Consider the following 22,043-nt stretch of genomic DNA (forward strand, 5'->3'; position numbering starts at 1 on the left):
ATGTGAAAATACATATGGAAATATGAAAACTTAACCAACATAACATACGGTATCTGAAAATTTGTGGAGGACAATGGAATTAAAAGGCTTTTTCCTAATTAATAATTAGCAGTAACATCTGTCCATCTTTTTTTTCCATATCTTTAAACTAGACATGCAAAATTCTGTTCATGGTTTAGCCAGTATAATTTCAATAACAACCAAATAAAAGATGGCTTGTCATTGAGCTATAAAACTAGATATTTACAATACCTGCAGAGTGGGATGTTTTAAAATATTGATAAGGAATATAGACCACATCATTGCAATTTGTCAAGTAAAATTTCTCCAGCCTGAAGCAGGAAAAATGGGAACCTCAAAATTTTACTGGGAGAAGAAACTCTGCTCTTAAATTGTTTATATCATGCTTTAATCCAAAACTGTTTGAGGAAAAGCACAGTACATCTTTATAGCATACATAGATAATGACAAATTCTTTATGGTTTAGTTTGCTCCATCTGGAAAAAAAAAAAGATTCTCATAGATAGGAGATTGTAAAATAAAAAATAAATATTGTAATGATTCATTTGGAAATGTCTGAATTTAATATAATTTCTAGAATTCAAAAAATGTTTACTGAACAGTGTAATGGTGTAAATAGAGTATGGTGACTCCAGCTCTCAGGAACATAATTTGTACAGATGTAAATGTAAAAGCTGTGGGCATCCACTATAACCAACCGGAAGGATAATCTGTCATCCTTATACAGAGCCACTTTACTCTGCCTTAACACACAATTTCATCAACCAGTTGTACTCTCCCAGACCATAAGCAAGACTGAAATCGAAGGACTGTTATAGGAGAAGAAATACTGATTTATTTTAGAACTGATAACTCATAAACTATGAATAGACATGGAAACAATATAGTAAAACACAGAGGAAGTGTTTTGTTATAATTATAATAGAATAAAATAAGTGATAGTCATGAGTATAAAAAGTTGACAGTGAGTAATCAAAAAAAGTTTATGTTCAATATCCATATATAAAAAAGTAGATAATATTATTGTATTAGTTTCCTAGGGATTCCATAACAAATTACCAGAAAATGTGTGGCTTAAAACAACCGAAATTTATTTCCTTACAGTTCTGGAGGCTAGCAGTTTGAAATTCAGTGTCATCAGGGTTGGTTCCTTCTGGAGGCCCTGGGGGAGAATCTATTGCACACCTCTCTCCTAGCTTCTGGTAGTTGCTGGCAATCTTTGGCATCCCTCGCCTTGTAGATGCATTACTCCAATTTCTGCCTTTGCCTTCACATGGCATTTTCCCCTTTGTGTGTCTGCATCCAAATTTCCCTTTTCTCTCATATGGACACCAGCCAACGGATTTGGATTAGGGTGGGATTTGGATTAGGGCCCACTCTAATCCAATATGATCTCATTTCAACTTGATTACATCTGCAAAGACTATTTGCAAATAACAACATGTTCGCAGGTTCTTGGTGTACGTGAAATTTGGGAGGACACTATTCAGCTGAGCACAGATATATAATAGATTTTAGAACAGATACCCATCCACTTTCTGCACACATTTTCCCCAGAGCAAGCTGCCCTCAAAATCATTTCCCTTTGCATGTAGTGCATATTAGAATCTTGGGGAATAGAAAATGCATATATATTTTATGTTATAAAAGGACCTTCTTTTATTTCAAAGATGATTTATAAAACTGATTCCAGTTGTGTGTATTCTTAATGGGTTTCTTTTTTAAAAAATTAATCGTGGTAAACAATATATATCATAAAATTTACCATCTTAACTATTTGGAAACGTAACAGGCTTCCTAATTGAAAAGCACTGCTTTAAAACAAGTTCTATAAAATAAGGTTAAAATGAATTGTGGTGACATCAGCAGTGGTGGCTTCTAAGATGTTCATCCTTTGCATCCCCCTTTTTAATCAAAAAATTAGACATCCATATACAAACAGAGTGCCTTTGTTGGGGTTTCTGGGCTTTGCACCTTGCTCCAATGGACCCAAGAAGAATCTTGCCCACCAGCACAGCTGGTAGGAGATAAGTAAACCTCCATACAGGTTGTGGAACCAGCAGAGCCAGCATGACTCCCTAGACCCCTCTCACTGCTGTTGGGTAGGAATCAGGTGAGTGTTAAATAGAGCAGGCACTCACCCACGAGAGAGAACGCCCAGCCCTCCTGAAGGGGGAATCCAACATGCTAATGGAGAAAAAAGAAAAGAAAAAAGAAAAATACGAGTTTAATCACTGCGGAGGCAGTAAGAGAAACTTTCCTGGTTCTGACTGGGCTGTATTATCAGGTGAAGGTGACCCTCACAGGACAAGAGGGGGCCTGGCTACACCAGGTGGGCAGGATGTGGCTGGAGAAATCCATTTCTCCTCAGCAGCACCCAGGGTACTAAGATGAGAGCTCTGCTTCCAGGAGAAAGGAGAATATTGAGAAAGAGGCAGCTAAAAATGTCAAATGTCCTTGAAGGGATTGCACTTAGCAGAAAGTATAGCTGCAAACCTCTGGGAGTGCCACCTCCCAGGATTTCTCTACTGGGTCCATGGATGCCCCCAATGCACTGAGTCCTAGACCCACACCTCCTCCCACTCTGCTGCCAGCTCCTCCTGCACACTCCTGAGTGCCTCTGCAAGAGCAAGCTACAGGAGACAGGGAGCATACTCAGAAAATAGGCCAGAGGTGGTGGGAATGAGAGAAACTACAAACTTGGGCTATAGCATCACGTTCTGGAATACAAAAGAGATGTTTCTAAGAGCCAGCCTAATGAATTGTAAGTACTAAAGAAAACATAAAAGCTTAAAGGGGTATCTCCTACCTCAAACGCAAATGCAGAAGCACATCACTAAAAACAATAAGGAAAACCAAGGAAATATGGCATCACATAAAGAAAATGATATTTTCCAGCAACTGAACTCAAAGAAATGGAATATTGCATTCTCATTGATAAAGAATTCAAAACAGCTATTATGAAGAAATTTAGCAAGCTACAAGAAAACTCAGAAAGATAACTCAATGAAATCAGGATAAAAACAGAAGGAGTTCTTTACCAGAAAGATTGAAATTATAAAAAAGAACTAAACAGAAATTCTGGAGCTGAAGAATTTGATGAATGAGAAGAAAAATATAGAGAGCATCTGTAGCAGGGCAGGCCAGATGAAAGAAAGAATAAATGAGTTGGAGGATAGGAATATAGAAATAATACAGTTAAAAGAGGAAAAGGAACTAAGATTTAAAAAGGGTGAAGAAACACTATGAGAGCTATCAGATTCTATCAGGAAGGTAAATATCCAATTGTTAGGTTGTCTTTTCATTTTGTTGATGGTTTCCTTTGCTGTGCAGAAACTTTTTAGTTTGATGTAGTCCCATTTGTTTATTTTTTCTATTGTTTCTCTTGCCTGCTCAGACATGGTGCTTGAAAATATGCTGCTAAGACCGATGTCGAAGAGCATACTGCCTATGTTTTCTTCTAGAAGTTTCATAGTTTCAGGTCTTACATTCAAGTCTTTAATCCATTTTGAGTTAATTTTTGTGTATGGTGTAAGGTAAGGGTCTACTTTGATTTTTTTGCATATGGCTATCCAGTTTTCCCAACACCATTTGTTGAAGAGACTTTCTTTTCTCCATTGTACTGCTGGGTATTTATCCAAAGAACTTGAAAACACCAATGCGTAAAGATACATGCACCCCCGTGTTCATTGCAGCATTATTCACAATAGCCAAGACTTGGAAGCAACCTAAGTGCCCATCAAGGGACGAATGGCTAAAGAAGATGTGGTATATATACACAATGGAATACTACTCAACCATAAGAAACGATGAAATCCAGCCATTTGTGACAACACGGATGGACATTGAGGGTATTATGCAAAGTGAAATAAGTCAGAGGGAGAAGGTCAAATACCGTATGATTTCCTTCACTAAGTAGTAGATAATAACAACAATAAACAAACACATAGAGACAGAGATTGGATTGGTGGCTACCAGAGGGGAAGTGGGGAGGGAGGAGGGTGAAAGGGATAATTCAGCACATGTGTGTGGTGATGGGTTGTAATTAGTATTTGGGTGGTGAAATGTTACTGCAATAAACAAAAAATTAAAAAAATATATGAATGATTACCATGTAAAAAAATAAAATAAATTAAATTAAAAAAAATAAACAGAAAAAAAAAAAAAAACCCAGCAAATAACTGGGGTTCTAGAAGGAGAAGAGAGGAAGAAGTGGGCAGAGAGTTTATTTAAAGAAATAATATCTGAGAACTCAAACTTGAGGAAGGAACTGGATATACAAGTCCATGGACTAATAAAACATCCTATTAAAGACCTTCTCCAACACATATTATAATGAAACTGCAAAAACTCAATGATAAAGGAGCATCTTAAAGGCAGCCATGGAAAAAAAGGAAGTAATCTACAATGGAACCCCTATTAGGATATCAAGCGATTTCTAAGCAGAAACTCTACAGTCTAGGAGAGAATGGAATGACATATTCAAAGTGTTGAAAGATAAAAATTGCCAGCCAAGAGTACTTTATCCAGTAAAGTTATCCTTCAGATATGAAGGAGAAATAAAAGCTTTCCAGAAAAACAAAAGCTGAGAGAGTACACCACTTCCAGATCTGCCTTGAAAGAAATGCTGAAAGGAGTTCTTCAAGCTGAAATGAAAAGATTCTAATCAGCAGCATGAAAACATACACAATACGACACACTGGTAAAGGTGAAAAATAGACAGACTTGGAAAATTATAACTCTATATTAGGACGGTATGTTAACCACTCAACTATAGTACAAAAGTTAAAAGAAAAGAGTAGTAAAAATAATTATAGCTACTATAAACTGTTAAAAAATACATGACATAAAAAGATGTAAATAGTTGGGGCCAGCCTGGTGGTGCAAGTGGTTAAGTGTGCGTGCTCTGCTTCGGCAGCCCAGGGTTCAGGGGTTCAGGTTCCAGGCGCGCACCGATGCACCGCTTGTAACGCCATGCTGCGGTGGCATCCCACGTAAAGTAGAGGAAGATGGGCGCAGATGTTAGCTCAGGGCCAATCTTCTTCACCAAAAAAAAAAAAGAAGAAGTAAATAGTAACATCAATAGTATAAAAAGAAGTAGTAAAAGGGTGGAGCCTTTATAGGCATCTGAAGATAAGTTGCTATCAGCCTAAAATGGATCATTTTATCTATAAGGTGTTTTATGTAATTCACAAGGTAACCACAAAGCAAAAACCTAGAGTAGATCCACAAAAGACAAAGAAAGGGGGAACAGAGCATACATAGCACCATGGAAATTAACCAATTTATGAAAATAGGCAGAGACAGAGGGAAAAAAGAAACAATGGAAATACAAAAAACCAGAAGGCAATTAATACAATGGCATTAGTAAGTCCTTACATAGCAATAATTTCTCTAAATGTAAATGGATTGAATTCACCAATCAAAAGGCACACAGTGGCTGGATGGATAATAAAACAAGACCCAACTATATGCTGCCTACAAGAGACCCATTTCAGATTTAATAATGCACATGGACTCAAAGTGAAAGATTGGAAAAAAATATTCTGTGCAAGTAGAAACCAAAAGAAAGCAGGGGTAGCTATACTTATATCAGACAAAATAGCTTTTAAGTCAAAACGGTAACAAGAGACAAGGAAGATCATTATATAATAATAAGAGGATTAATCCATCAAGAGCATATAACAATTGTAAATATACCTGCAGCAAACATTAGAGCACATAAATGTATTAGGTAAATACTAACAGATATGAAGGAAGAAATAGACAATAATACGATAATAGTAGGGGACTTCAGTAACCCGCTTTCAACAATGCATAGATCATTCAGACAGAAAATCAACAAGGAAACAATGGACTTGAACCATATGTTAGAGAGGGTGCCCACTCTCTCCACTCTTATTCAACAGAGTATTGGAAGTCCTAGCTAAAGGAATCAGATAAGACAAAGAAATAAAAGACATCCAAATCAGAAAGAAAGAAGTAAAATTATTACCATTTACTGATGATATGACCTTATATATAGAAAACCCCAAAGACTCAATTAAACTGTTGACTCTAAACAATGAATTCAGTAAAATTGCAGAATATTAAACCAATACACAGAAATCAGTTGCTTTTCTATACACTAACAATGAAATATCTGAAAAAAGAGATAAAGAAAACTATCCCATTCACAACAGCACCAAAAACTATAAAATACCTAGGAATGAATTTAACCAAAGAAGTGAAAGACCTGTATAATGAAAACTACAAGACTTTGATGAAAGAAATTGAAGAAGACACAAACAAATGAAAGGACATCCCATGTTCATGAATTGGAAGAGTTAATATTGTTAATATGTCTATGCTACCCAAAAGCCATCTATAGATTCAAAGTAATTCCTATCAAAATTCCAATGGCTTTTTGTTCTTTACAGAAATAGAAAAAAAAAAATCCTAAAATCTGTATGGAACCACAAAAGACCCTGAATAGCCAAAACAATCATGAGAAAGAAGAACAAAACCGGAGGCATCTCATTTCCTGATGTCAAACTATACTACAAATCTATAGTAATAAAGACAGTATGGTACTGGCGTAAATATAGACACACAGACAACGGGAACAGAACAGAGAGCCTAGTATTAAACCCCCTCATGTAAGTTCAACTAATATTTGATAAGGGAGCCAGGAACATCCAGTGAGGAAAGGATAGTCTTTTCAGTAAACGCTGTTGGGAAAACTGGATACCACACACACAAAAAAATAAAAAATAAAAAATAAACGCAACTGGACTTCTTTTTTACACTGCAGAGCAAAACAAACAATCAACAATATGAAAAGGCAACCTACACAACAGGAGAAAATATTTGCAAACCATATATTGTATAAGGCGTTAATATCCAAAATATGTAAAGAACTCACACAACTCTATAACGAAACAAAACAAACAATTAAAAAACGGGCAGAGGAACTAAAAAGACATTTTTCCAAAGAAGTCATCCAAATGACCAACAGGTACATGATAAAGTGTTCAACGTCACTAAACATCAGGGAAATGCAAATCAAAACCATGATAAGATATCACCTCACACCTGTAAGAACACCTATCATCAAAAAGACAAGAGATAATTGTTGGCACAGATGTGAAGAAAAAGGAACACTCGTGCACTATTGGTAGGATTGTAAACTGGTTCAGCCACTACGGAGAACAGTGTGGAGTTTCCTTAAAAAATTAAAAATAGAACTACCATATGATCCAGCAATCTTATTTCTGATTATATATCCAAAGGAAATGAAAAAAGATTATCAAAGAGACATATGCATTCCCATATTTATTGCAGCATTGCTCACAATAGCCAAGACATGAAAACAATCTAAGTGTCAGTCAATGGATGAATGGATAAAGAAGATGTAGTATGTATATACACAATAGAATACCATTCAGTCATGAGAAAAAAAGAAAATTCTGCCACTTTCAACAATATGGATGGACCTTCAGGACATTATGCTAAGTGAGATAAGTTAGAGAAAGACAATTACTGCATGATATCTCTTATATGTGCAATCTAAAAAAAAAAATCATATAAGCAGAGAGTAAAATGGTGGTTACCAGGGTCTGGAGGTTGCAGGAATGGGAGAGGTGTTGTTTAAGGGTACACACTTGAGATTAGGAGATAAATAAGTCCTGAAGACCTAATACACAGTACAGTAATTACAGACAACAAAACTGTATTATAAACATTAAATACTTGCTAGGTGACTAGATCTTAATTGTTCCCAATACTAGAAGAAATGATAATTATGTGATGCAATAGAGGTGTTACCCAGCACTACAATGGCAATCATATTGCAATATAAATGTTTCAAATCAATACATTTTACACCTTAAAGTTACACACAATGTTGTATATCAAATATATCTCAATTAAAAAATATTTAAAAAATGAATTGTCAACAGAAACAGGAATTTCTATAATGTGGCAAGTGAATTTTTTCTGATATAATTGCAGAACTCACCATTTCTTCACAACATGTGTTTTGTTAAGAGAACAGTAATTACAAATGTATATTGACCAAAAACAAAAAAAGGATGAAAGCTACAAGACCATAGTAAAAATAGTTATGTTTGAAACTTCAATGTGAAATCACCTTCTGAATCAGTTTATTATTCTCCAAAGAAAGGTAGTATAATTATTTATGAATTATCATAGTAATTTCTTATGTAAAGTGCACAACTCATTGTGATTACTCAAATGACTTTTGTCTAATAAGAGTTATCTGTTATTCTTCAATGGAAGAAATAATTGCCACAACCGAAAAGATCTAAAAGTACAAACTGAACTTTATAGGAAAGCAAAGAAAGTCCTGAAGCACCTGTAAACAAAAGTATCACAGGAATATCCAGAACAGGGTCACACACAGCATTTTGGTCAACATAGTGGCAAGGTTTCCTACCTCACAATTGTAATTGTTGTAGCATTTATAATTTCTCCTCAACACTATGAGATATGTCAAAATACAAGCACACTCAAGATCTACATTGTCTGGTTGTATTACTGTATACAGTCTTAAATAGAATGAACAAATCTGTCCTAAAATTTTTTAAAAGTTGATTTTATATTATTGAAATCAATAAATAATGATGATGATAACACACGAAAATAGTTAAATGCAATATTAAATCAATATAAGTGACCTTTAAATTTTCTGCTAGCTTAGGTTATCTACTCAAATGTTCTGATAGGGACTATCAAGAATTGACTAGACTCTAATAAATTAGTAGAACACACAGTCTTTTACACTCTTCATGGAGATTTTTAATACAGGAAAATAATTATTAGTATTGTCTTTGATTTTGGATTGCATATTCCCCACAACTGTGATGTTGAATAGATAGACACACACACAACACACACACACGTATGTATACTTTGAGAATAGATTTAAAATTATACCTGCAGATTGCTTAAATTCAAATTCAGGCTCTGTGATTAGCTGTGAGACTATGGTTCAGTTTCTTAATCTCTGTTGCCTATGTCATCTGAAGTAAAATAGAAATAATTACGGAATCCCTCTCATGTGGCTGTGTTAAGGTTCAAATGAAATAATGCATGTGAAAGTGTTCAACTCAGGATCTGGAAAGCAGCAAGTGATAAGAACGTTGCCTGTTCTTACCTGTTCTGATTTTCACCTGTAGATCAGAGGAGCTCTGACCTGCACGGAAATAGATCAACTGCAGAGCTCAAGGCCAGTGCCTACGTCTTTGTGGAGACACAGCAGGAGTACACGGCTCCATCTCCTTTGTGGATAAGTGAAAAACAACAGAACTAATGGTGATGAGAACACAAAAACAATGCATAGTACTTGGAAAATTACTGTGCATCAGGAAATGGAACTTTGGTACATGCGGTTTACTCTGCCTGGAACACTTTCCACTGTATATTTGTATGGCATGCTCACTTTCTTTATTAAGCTCTCTGCTAAATATCACCTCCTCAGAAATGCCGTCATGGACAACCCTATCTACTGCTACTCTCTTTCCCCTTATCTTGGTTTATTTGTCTCCTATTAGTTATAGTTACTTGGCAACTTATTTATTTATTTTGGTTTTCATTTCTTCCTACTATATTTGAGTCTTGACAGCAGTGACTCTTTTTTTTATTGTGCAATGTCATAACTCCAGTGAATAGAACATCATCTTTTACAAACTATGCACCAGATAAATATTTGTTAAATGGATGGATGATGTATGTTATTTGGAAGAAGTATATTATACTTCTTGTTCTATATTTTAGACAAAGGCAATAGTTCCAGCTAAGGCAAGGCTTCTGGCTAATGTGTATATCATATAGAGGTCTTTACAAGTGAGAATGGCTTGCTTTATTTACTATTAAATACAGAACAAATTTTGTGCTACCAACTATACATGCATAGTATTATTTAATCTTCACAATTCCCAAGCAAAGTAGGTAATGTTTAGATTCCCATTTTGCCAGTGAGAAAGTGAGGCTTAGAGAGGTTAAATGACTTGCCCAGTTAGTGAGCAGCAGAGCCAGGATAAGCACTTTGTGTCTGATTTCATTTCACGGATAAAAAGATGCAGACATGAACAATGCAACAATCCGCCCCTACACCTTGAACAGCAATTCAAAGCTCACATCCTTCTATGATGGCTCAATAGCACCATTTTCAGGTACAAAGACAAAAACATTTAGCACATTTAAAATCCTGACCCACTTGATGCCAGATCAAAGAGTCATGTGTATTAGCTAATTAGGAACTAAAGTTCCTTAAATCCTCTAAGTAATGCATTCTAGATAGAAATTATCAAAATCATTGCCAAATTGCTGGTTCATTTGCCTGAGCAGTCAATTTCTGCTATTAATAACCCGTGTTCCAGGTATTGAAAGCCTTGAAGAATCAATGAATATTGCTTCCGTGTAATCGTCAGGCTTCAGACCACATAGCACTACATCATGGATTTTCAATAAGGTGGTAATTGTGGACAAAATTGCAATGGCAATTTACTCAGTAGTGATGTATTTTCATAATGCCTGTGCTCACTGAGAATTGTTGCAAGCTCCATTTTTTTAAAGTAGGGCTGAGAAATAGGCGATTAGGGGCTGGAGTTAATGGACTGTTAAGATTTTATAATAATAATCATCCTTGTTCCTACTTAAAGGACAAGAATTTCCAATATTCAAAGTACCATTGGCCTATAGAATCTAATTATATCCTTGGTGTCTTATGACTTGAGTAAGGAAGAGTTTTATTTTTGGCTGTCTTTGTGAAATGCAATTATCAATACCATCATTAGAATTTATATAGCGTGTATATGTTATCAGACACTGGGACCCATGTATAGTTTGTCAATTCAAATTATCTCTAGAAGAATGGCACAGGCAAGCCAAAGATTGAAAGAATATCAGGTGTGGCTGGAGAGATACCACAAGTAATTACAGTTATTTCCCTTGCTTTGAAAATATTGGATATATGGAAATAGTGAACAGATTAAAAAAATTGTCTGTTACTCATGATTCCTTCAGAAACTGGCTTTCCATGCCAATTATTAACTCTCATTTTCCCTGCTTTACTACCGGACACTACCTGAAACTGACTAAGCTTCTTGTTTTAAATACCATCTTATCAGTCATTGACAATGTTGACTACTTACTCCTTCCTAAGCATTTCCTTTTGCTAGCTTTTCTGCCATAATACCACAGTGATTTTCCTCTTCACACTGTAGATACTCCACTTCCTCCCTTGAAGTCTTGCCCTTGTGTACCAGATCATTAATGCTCAAGTTCCTCAGGTTTGGGTCCTAGAACTTCTCTTTTATTTACTCTTGTCAAGACCTATGACATCAACATCTACTTATAAATATATATTTACAATACATAAATGTTTATTCCTAGTCCAGAACTTTACTATTAGCATTAGACTCATATTACAACTTCTTACTGGATATCTCTTCTTGGATGACTCATAGGCAATATAAATTCTATTATTTCAACCATGAATTTGTGATATTACTTTCAAATCTCATCAATTTCCAGTGACATTAATAAATGGTATCACACTCAATCCTATCACTTGTCATTTCTTCCTTCCTCTAATTCTCTATATTTGATTCATTAACAAATGTTGCCAATATTATATTCTACATCTTGAATCTATTTAATTGGTCCCATTTCTATCACAGGGCTTTCTACCCAGTCTCTCTTCTAATTTATTAAAATTGTCTCCAAACTATTAGCAGCCACGTCTGCACTGTTTCTTTAATCTCTTCTCCACAATGCAATCAATGTGATTATTCCAGAGCACAAGTCTAATAATGTTGGTACCTTGTTTAAATTCCTTCAATGGCTTCCCAGTAGGGTCCACTCAGGAAAACAGAAAATGAAATAGGTAGTTCAAACAGAGAAGATTTAATTCAGGAAATTGGTGACTGCCGTACTGGAAAGCTAAAAGTGGAAATGGAGATAATCTAGTGCTTTACGAGTATAGGAAAGAGCTACTACCTCTAAAGCTGAGGAAATAGAGGGGAAAAGTTAGTATTATAAGAATTTAAGGCTCAGAGGGGTCCGGCTGGGATCTTGATCTGACCTCTGAGAGGAAGCTTCATGCAGCTCGTGCAAGGAGTGGCAGCAGAGTTTTGGAGCCTAGAGATGCCGCAGGGCCCAGGCATACAGCCACTGTGGGGCCATCCTATTGAGCTATGGGGTGATGTTGCCACCCCATTGGACCTGGAGGGCAAAGCATTGAGCCAAAGGGGATTATTCTTTTGGCAGTAGAGATTTAGTGCTGCAATGCTGTTGGAAACTAGAAAACAGGAAGAAAATCAACATCTCCCCTTTTCCTACCTTCCGGTGTCCCTCTAGCCTGCTTCCTTAATGTCAGAGTCTAATAGAATGGCCTCCAAGGATTATGTCTTACTTCATTCTGACTGCTATATCAAAAATAGCATAGACTGAGTGGCTTCTAAACAATAGAAATTTATGTCTCACAGTTCTGGAGGTTGGGAAGTACAAGATCAAGATGCCAAAAGATTCAGTATCTAGTGAAAGCCTGATTTATAAATTACTGTTTTCCTGCTGTGTCCTCATATGGTAGAAGAGGTGAAAGAGCTCTTTGGGGTCTCTTTTATTAAGATACTAACCCCATTCACCTCCCAAAGACTCCACCTCCAAACACCATCACATTGGGGGTTAGTATTTCAACATATGAGTTTGTGGGGGACACAAACATTCAGTCTATAGCATTCTTCCCCTAGATCCTCAAAATTCATGTCCTTCCCACACGCAAAATACATTTATGCGATCCCAATGGCCTTCAAATTCTTAATTCAGCATAAACTCAAAAGTTTATGCTGAAGTTCAAACTCTGAAGTTCAAAGTCTCATCTAAATATCATCTAAATCAGATATGGGTGAGACAAAGTATTTTTCGTCCTGAAGCAAAATTCATCTCCACCTATAAACATGTGAAACCAAACAAGTTATGTGCTTCTAAAATAAAAAGGGTGGGATAGGCATAGGATAGACATTTCCACTCCAAAAGAGAGAAATAGGAAGAAAGAAGGGAGTGACAGATCCAAGGCAAATTCAAAACCTAATGAGGCAAAGAACATTAAACCTTAAGGCTCAAGAATTCTCCTCTTTGGTTCCGTGTTCTGTCTTCCAGGCCCAATGAGGTGGCAACATACCCCACAGCTCAGTGGGATGGCCCCACAGTGGCTTTGTGCCCGGGCCCTGCAGCATCTCTTTGCTGAGACTGTGCCCACAGCTCTGCCAGGCAGCCTTGTTCTCTGAAATTTAGGTGTTGGCAAGCGCTTGTGCTCTCTGCACACCAGCAGAGGTGGTGTCATGCAGATGCCACTAAACTTTGCTGTCTGCACCCTCCAGAATGGCAGTCACCATAGCCTGCTCTGCACTAGGGCCCACTGGAGTCAAAACCTGGGGCAGCCAAGGTGTATGGCACCAGAATGTGGGAAGTGGAGCCTGCAATGTGAGGTGGCACTGGGCAGCACAGGGGCCATAGGTGCCAGTGGCCCCACTTTTGAAACTGGCCCTCTCCAACCCCCTACACAAACACAATCTGGGTCTTTGAGGGAAGTGGCAGCCCTGAGGATCTCTGAATTGTTTTCAGGGGTCATTCTTCCATTGTCTTGGAGAATACCTCCGGGCTTCTGCTGATGTAGTTGATTCATACTAATCTCCGTATCAAGAGATTAAGTGGCCACACCCTTAGTGTTCTCTCCTCAATAGGCTTTCTCATTCTTTTCAATATGGATAGGCTGAGAGTTTTCCAAATCTCTAAATTCTGCTTCCTTTATGATTAACAATTCTGTCTTTAAGTCATTTTTCTCTTCTTGAATTTTCCTATCAGCAGTCAGAAGGAACTAGTCTGCTCCTTCAACATTTTGCTTAGAGATTTCCTCAGCTAAATATCCAATTTCATAGACTGCAAGTTCTACTTTCTACAAAACACTAGGACATGAACAGAATTCAGCCGAGTCTTTGCCACTTTATAACGAGAATACCTTTCTTCCAATAACATGTTCCTCATTTTTGTCTGAGACCTCATCAGAATGGCTTTTACCATTCATATTTCTGCCAACATTCTGTTCAAGATTACTTAGGTAATGTCTACGAATATAGAAGCTTTCTCTATAGCTATGCTCTTTTCTTCTGAGCTTTTACCAGAATTACCTTCAATGGTCCATTCACAGCAATGTAGGCTTTTTCTAGCATGCACCTCAAAACTCTTCCAACTTCTACTCATTATCCAGTTCCAAAGTGCTTCCACATTTTTTACATATTTGTTAAAACAGTGTCCCACTCCTGGTACAAATTTCTGCTTTAGTCCATTCTGGCTGCTATAACAAAAATATCAGACAAGGTGGCTTATAAACAACAGAAATTTATTTCTCACAGTTCTGGAGGCTAAGAAGTCCAAGATCAAGAGGCTGGCAGATTCAGAACATGGTGGAAAATGGTGAGGCAGCCCTCCGGGGTCTTTTTTATAAGGGCAGTAATTCCTCTCAGGAGAGCTCTACCCACATGACCATTATAATCACCTCCCAATTTCCCTACCTCCGAATACCAGCACATTGGGGGTTAGGATTTCAACATACAAATTTGGCAAGGACACAAATATTCAGTCTACAGAAGCCCCTGATGGGAGTCACTGAGCAACATGGTACTTTTCCCAAGAGTAAATAGTAAAAACTGCCTATTTGTGATTTTTTACAAGAAATTTCAATTATATATTTAAGAGCTGATACCGAACACACAAAAAGAGAAAAGAGAGTGATATTTGTAACCTGACCAAAACCTACGAGGACCACAGGCCCTGCCACCTCTGCCTCTTGTACCACTGATTGAAGTCATTCCTTCCCCGTGTTAACTAAAGGTCAAGTTTGGAAACAGTAACAGTCATATTGCTTGTCTTGACATATTTTTGAATATGATTAAATGATCACCTAGTGCCTTCCAATAAAATAAAACTGGATCCAATGCCTATATCTACGTCTTACTTTATACAGTCTCGGAACTCAGTTTTCCCTGGTCTGGTTCCCAAAGGGCAAATGTAAAATTTCTTCATTGAGGGACAGCATAATCACTCTAAATTTCTTGGAGCCATAATTTAGTGATATATGACAGTTTTCATTAGCGGAAGCAGTGCTTAATAGGTATAAAAACTAAACTGTTTCAGTCTAAAATTTTCCTTGATATCATGAAAATTTAATTGGAGAAAATTTTGAGTGAGATAAAAGAAAAAATTATGCTAGAAGGTGATATTATTAATAATATTTTCCTCATTAAAAAGCCAGAGAAAATGTTGTAATTGTACAATATTAAAACCAATTTAAAGATGTTCCCTTTAATTATACTGCCAAAGTACAAAAAGAGATAGAAATTAATTGTACTCAAAGCAAAAAGTGTCACTAGAAAAGTTTGTCAAAAGGAGCTTTATATCTTCAGGACTCAAATCAAAATTTTAATGTAGGATTACAACTGGGACTTATGAAAAATAAAGAACTCTATGTGGATTTAGCCTGAGAAAAATCATTTAGATTGAAAGACTGATGATTTAAGGATTTTAGGATTTAAGCTATTCACTTTCTTGTGTGTATTAAGATTATATTATAAGATCTTCATTACATTTTGTTTGAGCCATTAAGGAACCATTTGCCAAAACAATTCTTCACTATTGTCCAGCTATGTAGGGATTTTCTCTGATTTTTCATATTAGAAATCTCTTCTTTTGATTATAACTGAAAATATATTCATCTCAATTCAGATCAATTGTTTTGAATATTAAAGCTACTAAAGCAATGATTATCTTAATTTTTAAGACATAGTTTTATTTCTCATGGCTCCAACAATCAGTTCATTTATGCATTGCCTGTCACAGTTATTTCTATTAATAACATGGATATTTATTAGTAATCTGGTTTTTAAAAATTGATAAACACTTTAAAACCTTATCACTTTCTCTTGTTTATGTTTTTAGAAACCTGCTTAAATATTTTATTTTTAAAAATGAAATTTTTAGAGGAAATGATTAAAATTACTTTCTTTTATGAATATATAAATGTACATCAGATACTAAAGCAATAAATTAAACAAGATAAAGTTTCAATAGTAAATTTAATGGTTTGATATTATGTAAAACTTTGGGATACCCACAATCTAAGTACTGGACTCAGTCTGACAACACGACTTAATATAAGGAGTCAATTTTTCTTTATTCCGAGGTGAAAAACCAATTATTTCATATTTTGATATTTATGCTATTGTAGTTTCTTTCATTTAATTGCTTATTAGAAAATGACACTCAATTTTCACTTAAAAATTTATAAGACTTATTTTCACTAAGTAGGAGACATCTGTAGACTCTCTGCTGAGCCTGTCTAGTATAGCAAACAATCAGACTAGACATATTGTACATCTGCCATCTTTTATAATCTAAACTGCTGCAAGAAGGAAAATGCATTTATATTTCACAATGAAAAGGAAGTGTCTGAATGTCAACTAGTACACACAAAAGATTACTATTTGAGTTACCAGGCTTGGATTGTCCTACATGAAGTGTTTTAGCAGCTAATTCTTATGAATTATTGATGTTCTCATCATTTAGTCAATGGCTCACATCACTATAGTAATTAGCACCCTGTCTCTTCTGCTTATCATAGTTAATGTGTCACGAAAGAGCTTAGTTTAGGACTTAAAAAAAATAAATGATGAGATTTGTTTATATTCCATTGCTAAGCAGAAGATAACAACCTAGGTCTAGGGAATAATGTTCAACAGGTTTATGGTCTCAACAGGGTATGCATGAAGCTATTGTTTCTCTTTCAGGTCTATCTTTGCAGGAGTAATAATGATCTGTTCACTTCAGAAGATTAGAATTTAACATACTCCCAAGTTACCAAAAATCATATCACTTCTAATAGTGCGATTGATTTTAGTCAGGCAGAGGAAAATAATTTTCAAAACAGTTACCACTTTATAACCAGCTGTATATCTACTATTATTCTTTATCACTGATAGTTATAACTGAAAATATTCTACTTAAATAATATCTTAAATAATTCTCACCCAAATAAATGCTAAATATCTAAAAATCATAGTACATATTACAGATATTATTCTTTTATTCCCTTTTTTTGGTTTTTAACCCCAATTTACAATGCAGTAATAATGTCAAGGCACCAAGCATCATCGTCATCTTTATTACATTTAAGAGTTCTCAAGAAGAGAACAATATGGTATCTAGAGATTTAATAATCTTTTAGCAATTTTAATAAGCAAGGTCCATTTTGTTATAATCATAAAATTTTTTAGTGTACTTGATATTGCAAATAATTCTGTTTCTGAAAAGTCTAGTATCCCTACTCTTCAAGTTATTTTAGCTTCAAACACCTTCTATTAAGAAAGTCATTTAATCTGGGAATAAAAATCATGTCAGCTGCTCTTATACCTTGCCTAATTGAATATCAAAAGTGAAGATCCAGAATTTCTCACAAATAGCTCTCCAGCAGTTTGTCCAATTCTACTGGCAATAGAATTGTTTCTGATTGTCAGCCAAGTGATTGCATGTGTTCCTAGGTCCTAGGGTCCTAGCAACATGATGAATCACAAGCAAGCCAAGGAGTACACCCAGAAAATATGTCCCTTTTACCTGTTTGCTTCTGACTGTCTATAAAATAATAAAAATTACATTTGCCTTCTTTCTGTCTGTAACACCCAGGCACTGGACTGTCAAAACAATAATAAGAGTTGCTAGAGCAGGAAGTAGCTTTATTGACTGATGCTAATTATATCCCTAATAGCTTGAGGGTGTGTGTGTACCTATAAGACAGCATTACATGGAAATTGTCTTTGCCCTACGGAGTTTGAAATTTAAGACAGCCAAAGCTGATCCTGGCATCATGAAAGACACATACAAATCATGAATACAAATGTTGAACAAAAAAATAAATCAAGATAAAACATCAAGTGGGAAAAATTCAAGTATTTATGGATTAGTGATAAGTGCCTCTCTATAAAATTGAAGCAGTGAACATAAACTTGGTTACTGTAGTTGAAGGTTTTTTTTTAAGAGAATATTCAGTGATACTACTCAAGACACTCTGATTTCCCTTAAGATCTGTTTTACACCAACCCTAGAGCACATCTCAGACCTGAAATAATCAGGTCTCTGAAATTCTCTGAGGAGACAGCATGTGATTGCACAGAAACAATTCTGCATCACAGTCTGATGTGAAACTTTAGGCTAGTTAATCTTTTCTGGAATTTAAAACATGAACAAATTTGCCTAAACTCTATATACTGTAGAAAAGCTCCCACTATTTCATAGTATTAATTCAAACCATGATATCACCTTCATCATCACCATAACCAAACACACTCAATTATGGAAATTATATTTTTAGATACTCTCTTTAATAATGAATGCTTATCCTACATCCAATGTTAAAGCAGTTCCATTTTATGGACCTATTTTAAAACATCTATTCTTCTGTTTAACACAAGCTTAGCCTGTAAAATCCAGCGCAGAAGATAGCCTCAAAATTTCTTTAGCAATCCAAACTAGAATCTTTAAAGTGGTCAATAAGTCAATTGAACTATATTTATTGAAGTGTGCTATGCACCAGGTCATGTGTTATAGATACAAAGAATATAATAGTGAACAACACACACTGGGTCTCTCCCCTCAGATGATGACCTGCCTTTTTTCTATTCAGAAGACTCAGGGGGAAAAAATGTACACAAAGTAGTATATAAAACCATTTTTTGGTACTAATAAAAAGATAATATAGAATGTGTGACAGAACTGGGGCTGCGGTTGAGGTGCTACTTTAGTTAGTGTAGTAATGGAAGTCTTTTTGAGAAGAAGACATCTGAACTGGGAAGGAGATAGTCATGTTAAGCTTTGCGAGAATAGGGATTTAAGCAGAAAAGAGAATAAGTATAAAGAACTTGTTATGAGAATAAGTATGTTGTGTTGAGTGAATAAAAAGTAGGCGAATATGGCCAGAGCAGAGGTAATCAGGAGCAGAACAGAGGATAAATGATGAAAGGTAATTAGCATCCTGTATCTCTGGGGCAAATGCAGGGTAAGGAGTTGATGAAAACAGGTTTGGATTGACCCACTGGCCTCAACCATTTATATATATTTATCCTTTCTCTTTAAATCATTTGAGGTGATGACATTTAGCTCCTCCAAATATTGATTTTACTTAAGTGTTTAAAAATAAAATTTTCACAAGAGGAGTTTCCTGATAGGGTAGCACACAATGAAAGTGGTCAATAGTGGTGTTTGGGGTTCACCTCCCTTAGATTTATGTCCTATTTTCTCCTTAACTCCTAAGGATTGACACTAATCCTGGCTTTTTAACTCTTCTTTGACACAATTTACAAGACAGATTAGCTGATAACTTCAAGGTAACATGAACTCACAGGTCAAAATAACTAGACCTCTCAAAATAAAAACAACAAACTGCACAACATATAAGATCTGAAGCAGAGTTACTGAAAGAAGAAAAAAGAATTTACAATAAGCCAAAATTTACAAAAACATCAGGGAAGATATTAACAACATGAAATAACACAAGAAATAATAATAAAGAGCTGAGTGGGACTTGACCGTAAGATGGAGAGCCAGGAGGTCCCAACACTTATCTCTCTCACAAAAACAATAAACAAACAACTATAAACAATGAAAATGCCCTGGGAAAGCTCCAAAGTACAACAAAGGAGCAGTAAAAAACCTGCAGAGCTCAAAAATCGAGAATGGTCACATAGAAAAGAATAGAAAGCATTTTACCCGCATCACCTCGTCCCCCAGTCCAGAGCAGCTCAGCACCAGGAGGCATCCCCTCAGAGGGATTTCATCCCATGGGGAGAAGGAGAGCAGGAGAACCCCAGCAAACCTCACTGGACTGGATATGTGCAATGTTTGCTACTGAGGACACCCACAGTCTTTACCAATGTTAATCCCAGGGGATGGAGCTGCCCTGAGTCCCTGCTGCTGCATCTCCTCCCTCTCACTGTCACTGCAGTGAAACCTGCCCCAGGGCCCCCAGGAACTGAAGTGTCCCCTCTCCAGCATCAGGATGCCATAGCACTGTGACATCTACAGGACTGGAGCTATTGTTGCTCTGAGCCCTGCCCCTGGGTCTCAGGTTGCGGTTTTGATATGTCACCACCAGTGAGCATGGCTGCTGCTCTGCACACTGTCCCTGGGTCCTGACATGTAGATTTAATGGGCCATTACCAGGGATGTGCTGCTGCTGTTCTGTGACTACCCCCTGTGGCCAGAGTTGGGACTTTGACCCACAATGCTACTGTACCATGCCCACTAAGATCATGCCACCACTGCACCCTGTCATCCCAGAGCTTGTACTGTTTCTGCCTCCCCCAAGTCACTGTGGAGAGCCCCAGAGACACAGACCCTTGTTCAATAGGGGACATGCAAACACCCACACTTCTGACCCAAGCGCCACTGTGACAGCAAGTACACTTGTGCTCAAAGACCCAAGAACTATGAAAGTTCCACATACACCTGATCTCAGGATCCCAGCTCTGCTGCCACTCTGAGTGCCACTGCACTAGACCTAGTGCAAAGAGGAATCCCCCTCAGCTAGAAATTATTTCCACAGCTGAAAAAAAAACAAAAAACTAAGAGGACTCCAGCAGCCTTCACCTCTGAGGACCCCAATAGCCCTAACCACTACTGCCACACACAAGAATTCCAGTCTTGCCTACAGAAGACCCCCCACAGTTTTTATCAAAGTTGAACTCAGTTGATGGAGCTGCATGGACATTGTGATGCTGTGTCCTACCAGGAATCAGAGATGGTGTATCCCACCCAGCTAGCACTCTTGCAGCCACCTTCATGTGAAAGTGTTTCCCCACTGAAGTCAGTCTGAAAAAGCTGGAATATATGACTGCTCCCCAAAATGTGCAGACATTAGTGAAAATGCATGAGAAACACAAAAAAGAAACACAATAATTTTCCAGTAACTGACCCCAAAGAAATGGTGATCTGGGAATTACATGAAAATGTATTCAAAATAATTATTTTAAGGAATCACAGTGAGATTCAAGACAATATAGATAGACAACTCAGTGAACTCAGGAAAACAATGAACAAAATTAGAAGTTCAACAAAGAAATAGAAATTATAAAAAACAACCAAACAGAAGTTCTGAAGCTGAAGAATGAATGAAATGAAAAATGCAATAGAGAGCTTCAACAACAGGTTCGATCAATCAAAAGAATTAATCTATGAATTTGAAGACAGATCTCTTATATTATGCAATCAGAGGAGAAAAAAAGAAATAAGAACGAAAAAGAGTGAAGAAAGCCCACATGAATTATGAGACACCATAAAGTAAATCAATATTTGCACAATAGGAGTCCCAGAAGGAGAAGAGAGAGAAGGGGACAGAAAACTTATTTAAAGAAATGACGGCTGAAAGCTTCCCAAATCTAGGGAGAGATATGGCCATCCAGATACATGATGCTCAAAGTGCCCCAAACACATTCAACCCAAAGAGATCTTTACCAAGACACTTTATAATTAAGCTCTCAAAAATCCAAGAAAAAGAATTTTGAAATTAGCAAGAGAAAAAAGACTCATTACATAAGAGGCCATCCTAATAAGGTTAACAGCAGATTTCTCAGCATAAAACTTTCAGGCCGGGAAAGAATGGGATGATATATTCAAAGTGCTCAAAGGAAAAAACTGTCAACCAAGAATACTTTACCAAGCAAAGGTCTCCTGCAGAAATGAAGGAGAGATAAACACTTCTCCAGACAAACAAAAACTGAGGGAATTTATCACCATTATATTTGCCTTACAAGAAATGCTAAAGGGAGTTTTAAGTTGAAATGAAAAGATGCTAATTAGTAACACGAAAATATATGGAAGTATAAAATTCACTGGTAAGGTAAATATATAGTCAAATTCAAAATACTCTAATATTGCAATGGTATGTAAATCACCTTGAACTTTGGGGTATAGAT

The sequence above is a fragment of the Ceratotherium simum genome, chromosome 12 (genome assembly GCF_057802395.1).
Source record: "Ceratotherium simum simum isolate JZ-2026a chromosome 12, ASM5780239v1, whole genome shotgun sequence".
Taxonomy (NCBI): domain Eukaryota; kingdom Metazoa; phylum Chordata; class Mammalia; order Perissodactyla; family Rhinocerotidae; genus Ceratotherium; species Ceratotherium simum.